Source organism: Lepisma saccharinum, chromosome 22 (genome assembly GCF_977018435.1).
Source record: "Lepisma saccharinum chromosome 22, izLepSacc3.1, whole genome shotgun sequence".
NCBI lineage: Eukaryota > Metazoa > Arthropoda > Insecta > Zygentoma > Lepismatidae > Lepisma > Lepisma saccharinum.
In genome coordinates, this window is record NC_139250.1 from 37,290,816 (window position 1) to 37,297,023 (window position 6,208).

The window sequence follows — 6,208 nt, forward strand, 5'->3', positions numbered from 1 at the left end:
TTCCCTGAACTTCCGAGAGATGGCACCACTGACTTATTTGCGAGATATTTTTGTCGTAATCACGCCATCTGGAACTCTGACGTAACAGGAAGTAAAAGCAGTGTGGGTATGTGCGTTTGCACAGAAACAGTTGCGTCTTGTTCTTGGTATCGTCAACAGTTGTTATTCACGCGCTCGTCTGCAAACGTTGCTCGGGACGTAGTTTGAAGTTGATCATGTGTATTTGCTGTTTCAAAACTTGTGATGAATTGTCGAGGTTTGTTTGAAGGTAAATCACGATGCTTCGATACAAAATAGACATCGCAACATTTCTAAATATGGTACTTGTTGGTGAATTGACGTATCGAAAGGAACACGCCATTTAACAATTTGCTGCAGGCAGTGTTATTGGAAATGGAGCAACGAGGTACTTCAGTTTCTTATAACGAGGTACATATACACATTTGGATTGGTTTCCAAAAGTGAAGGAAGTCCTCCCTTTCAGAACCTTGAAGTTTTACGACGCATAAACGAAGGTAGGCAAGTGATCTTGTTATTTTGATGAATTTAGTGCGAGTGAAAATGCCGATTTTGACTCTACAAAAACTACGCGTTTGACGTAACATTTGCGTCAAAGTGGTGAAAATAACTATTTTGTCAGTAGAGAAGTTCTATCTTACCTCAATATAAATGATTGCTAAAGAAACGATAGAATAGAAACTTGTAAATGTTCCGAAGCCGTAACTTAAATGCAGCGTATCATAAAATAAATGGTATGTTACGTGCTGACGATGAACCATGTCTAGTTTGAACATAAAGGTGGAAGTTTAAATGGTGATCTTAATGCGCGCGTGCAATACTGTTGATAATTGCAATTCTTTAGCGTGTTATTTTGGAAAGACTTGTATGATTTTGTGAAACACGTCACAAAAGTTACTTGAACTAATCGCGACGAAGTCTCGTAACGACACAATCCCCCACTCCCCATTGCTTTTTTTTTTACTTTGCAACAATTACTGGCAAATTGTGTGACGTTAGTTAAATAACTTACTTCGGGTGAGCATCTAGGATACCTTCGACATAAAAAAGTTTGATGTAAACTTGTCACAAGCTTCTCAGTACGGATTTTTGCAGTTTATGAAATTATAATAATAATGATGAGGACGATTTGAAAGATTAAATTTATTGGATTTTGTAATCTCAAAACAGTTGAAGTACAGATATGAAGGCAAGTTAACCAAAACTGTAGATTTTTCAATTTTTGCTGAATTTAAAATTTTGAACTTTTAAATACTTGCCTAAGGATATTTTAATTGCAAATAGAAGCATGGTAATAAACGTGATAAAATTGTTTAACAAATTGTACCTAGTCAGCGTAAAAAATGACGTAATTTGTTGTTTTATTTATATTTGCCAACAAATACATTAAATGTTATGAAGAATGTTGTTCATGATTTACACGACGTAATCTTGTTATTGTAATTAGAAAAAGGTAATTTTTGTTTTCTTGTTAACTTCAATATTGAATAAATTGCGTGATTGAATTGTTAAAAATCTGATATCTGAGTTTATCTTCATTTACGCTAAATTTTCCCTTATCACTTGATGAAAACAAACTAAGAGTAAAAAAAAGGCATTTGTAGTTAGAAATAATTGTAGTTTTTGGTGAAGGTAAATAAATTGAGATTACCATAAGGTTTACTGTAGCGTGTAACGCATTTTGGAAATTCGTGGCAGTATATTGTACGACGTTCTTAATTTTCAGGATGAACTTGTAAATGGCAATATTATCCCCAAATTGACGTTAGAAATTGTGAAGTTCTTAGGTAACTTTGAGGTGTCGCGAACAACGTGACAATAACCTCCACCCAATTGATTTTGTAGGTTCTACCAACGTGCTTAAATCGGACAACGGCCTTTAAGTTAGCAGAATTAACGATCCAGACCAGTCACAACTTTTAAAATAAAAGCACCTTGCAAACTTGAACGATACACGCCTTAATCGCCGCCACTGGTTCAGAGCCTACCTTAATGTAGCGAGCACCGCACGCCCCCGGAAACAAGAAATTATTGGCAATTTACTTACTTTTTCCCACTTCTCAATTCAATTGCAACATATTCTGTCAGACAACTGGAAGATATATTAGGCTAACACAGATGTGGCTTCAAGAACTGCTCTATTCCTGGAACTGTCAAGCAAGTGGCAGGGTTGAAGACCATCTCCCCTCTTCCCTTTTCTTTGTCCACGGAATTTTTTTAAAGAACAAGTTTACTCTTTTTTAAAACAAAGAACTTAGATTTCTTTGTGAAGATAGAATGTTAGTGGAAAAAGTAAGCATTAGGAGTTCCAGACTGCAATATCAGGAATCTGGCTTCAAATGAACAAAATCTGGTGGCGGCGAAAGGTGTGTTGATCAAAGGATGGGTTCTGAAAATTTGCAAGTGCATCTACACAAGAAAGCAGGGGTGGTGAGTTCCTTTTGATTGTTGGTTGCCTGTGTAAAATATAACACATGAAGAATTACAGTCATGGCTTGATGTATCTAGTGATGTTACACACATATTATCTTTCAACATCACTGAATTAAAACACATGGGCCAGTCCCCGTGGCGGAGTGGTTAGCACATTGTGCTACGACGCCAAGGGTCTCGGGTAGGAATCCCAGCCTGATCATGGGTGTTTGTGAGTGTCCATTCATCATATCATCACTCATCCCATCTTTGTAATTAGCCAAAAGTTGCAGAAAATTTAAGTAAAATAAACTAAGTCAATCAATCAATCAAACTGAAACACATTGGCGAGTTAGAATATGGTATCCTTTGTTGCAAATATTTTTCAGTTTGGGCATGCGATGTCAAGTTGGTAGTTTTGTAATTTTGCATCAAGCTAAAGACACAGAAGAATCGATATTGAATTTTATCTTGATCAGTTCCGTGACAACAATTGATTATGAACTTATGTACACAATGATGGGTGTTGGATATATAATAGTGGTAATCGCTATTGTCATGTATTCTAGGAGCCCCAGACTAATTAGGAGTAACTTGGCGGGGACACTCGCACGCCTAACAAATTTACAGAATTAATAAGCTAATGGAACTTGTGTTAACCTCATGGGACCTGAGAAGCAAGTTAATGAGTAATTTTTTATCATTTCGCAAATGTAACCGTAACTTAGCAAAGTAGTCTTGGGAGTTATTTTTATGGGCTAGAAAACTTCCTGATTCAACCCCCTTTTTTTTCTTTAATTGCGTGACATAAAATGAAGTGTGGAATGACCCCATTTACCTTGAAAATTGTCGATATACCCCACCACTCGCAACCCCTATCCTCTAGCAGCCACAAACATATATATTAGGGGTGTGCGGGACAGAATTTTTTGGGTCAAGACGTGATCGGGACGGGAAAGTTTTTAGATCCCGACATTAAAGTCGGTAAATTTCCAGGACGGGAAATGTTCGAAATTTCCCGAACATCTGGAAATTTCTAATTCTACATGTCATTTTCACTTTAAGTGATTGTTTTTTTTCATTTCTGAAATAAAATCTAACAATTTCCGATAAGTTCCAGAAACCTACAATGCAGAAAACGTCTAGAATTAACAACTTTTTGAAATAACCATTCGGTTTTTCCCGAATGCTTGGGATACCGAAATGTCGGGAAGTAATTTCCCGAAGTCTGGATTGGGACGGGAATTTTTTTTCTCGATCGTGGTCCCGACTTTTCGGGATCTCGCACACCCGTAATATATATATATAAATTTCCCTCCCGTCTCCCTCTGGAAAGTTCTTAAATACCACACTCGTAACATGACTTCAATGAAACCCAGGAAAATAACGCATGAGCCGCGCCTGATAAATATATAATTTGGAACATTAAATGTGTACGTATGGAAGTATATTTTAGTTGTTTCAATTGTAAACGCCTCGCACTCAGCATAGATGGTGTTATTTGACGTGTCTTTCGTGCTGTATATGTTATACATTGTATTGCAAAAGCTTACTGAAATGGACATTTCCACTTTGACATGAAAAACGTTTTAAATCCATTCATTTTACAGATAATGACACAAACATGAGATGTGCAAAATATCTCGGCGATATTTGTTTCGGTTCTCGAGAAACACGCCTTCAAACACCGCTGAAATTCACCTACTACGTCACGGATTTGAAAACGTCCTCTCCACAGACAGGAGGTCCTCTGACGTCATCACTTAGAAATGCGTGCAGGCGGGGCTTCTGCTCGTCCCGTCAACTTAGCATGAGCCGCGGAAGCGACAGAAAATTCACTTGTTACTGTGTAAAACGAAAAACAAGTATCTTGTAACTTCCAGTGCAAAAATCTGCGCTCCATTTCTTGGAGATGTTATGCCCTAGCAGTTTAGCAGTATTTACTATAATTCAGCCACTTGGTAGAGGGTTTTCCCATTAGGGTGACAAAGCAAAACTTGTAACAGTGAATGGCTGAACACGTGAACAGCCTTGTTCATTGAATACATAGGTTGGTTCTGACTGGCAAGAAATTAATGTTATAGGAATGGCTTTTCTGGAATTACAATTATTTTCGTCATAATATTTTCTTCACAAATGTTAAGATAATACTTTTAGAACACACTGGTTTACACGCCAATTTCTGCAATATAAGAGGTGATACGGTATAAAAAGGTACGGTGAGTTTTTAAATTTCCTGCAGTAAATGACAGTTTTCTTCAGTTAATATACATGTTGCACATTTTTGTATTTAGCCTACTTTTACGTCGCTTTTCCGTTCACTTTGTTTAACCGCAACGATGAGAACGCATGGTTAATTTATTATGTATCATCTCTAACATCACATTTCTTCCCACTTTTGGCTAATCGCTACAATGAAGATGAATAACTACAAGCTGTATTCGAAGTCGGGGTGCAGGAGTACATCCCCCCACACACACACTACCACCAACTGCACAATCTAAGTATCACCCAACCTGCCATGATAAGAGACGAAATTTTTCTTCTGTCCCATCTCATTTCGAAAACATTCACTTGTCCCCCAGATGGAACATGCCTCGTCTCGTGAGCAACACTAACGTTAACAATAGAAGCATCCCCCTAACTGTCTCCAAAGTCTCGAGCAAACAGCCTCCCATGTAACAATTTCCAGTTCAATGAAATGTCACTCACAAGGAAACAGTCATGCCCAGGTCGAGAGTCAAACCTGGAACATGCGACTTGCTCAGATAAATCATGAATTTTGTGAATAATAATTACAACTCCAGTTCATTCCTGGTAATTCTGAATCTGCAGTTTGGTTTGCATATATAAGCAGGATTATATTTAGTTTTCGAGGGCTGTACCGTCGAAACGAGGAGTCAAATAATAATAATAATAATAATAATAAATATTAAGAAAGTTTTTTTTTGTATTTATAATGATAAGTCTCTGCATACGTTGTTAATTCTATATTTTTTCTAGACTTGAGACGAGAACGAGAATTGCCCTCCCAAACCGAGACGGATGTTTATAAATTGAGACGAGACTGTCAATGAGACATTTACAAATCAACACGAGACAGACATTTACAACTCTCAACAAGAACGAGACCAAGGCTGCCATGTCTCGTCTCGATAGGATCCTTAGTGGTGAAGTTGTGAACCAACCAATTAATGCTTTCGGGGTAACGAGATGAGGCTCCTTTTTTCGCAGTACAAAATTCAAAATAATTATATCGTACCATTTCAGTATGGGATATTGTTATACACATGGGCGTATATATAGTTCACGGGGGGAGGGATGGATCAACTTTTGGTATTATTAGGGTTGCTTTATTTCGTGAAAATCCAGGACACTGCTGGCCGGAAGCTTGTTGGGGAGAATGGGGGGAGGGGATGTTGGACCCGACAAAGTTGTGTGTTTGTAGTCACGAAGTATTGATACTTTTCTGTTCATCTTGTGTCACTCCGTTTTTAAGAACCAAATTTCTTTAATGTGATTTGTGGGGGGAAAAAAATGATTTGACAGTCTCAATGCAGTTTTTTATCGCAGAAATTCCGAAACTATCAGGAAATTGCAGATATTAGTCTGCAGTCCCATCTGGTGTGTGGAATTACGAAATTTCCTTCCCATCCGTATCCCGTCCTATACGTCTCTAATTTAAGAGAATGAAATAAGTCCGAAGGAATTTTTTATGAACAAGCGGATAGAACAAGGAAACTGGTAATTTTGTGAACCAAAAAAAGAAGGGGGTTGG

At 37.7% G+C, this 6,208-nt stretch overlaps 1 protein-coding gene across 1 annotated transcript in view; it reads left to right on the forward strand.

The window, feature by feature from the left end:
• Nucleotides 1–6,208, forward strand: part of LOC146004639 (uncharacterized) — a 726,328-nt gene that overhangs the window by 682,697 nt on the left and 37,423 nt on the right. The gene's annotated exons all lie outside the window — the stretch shown is intronic.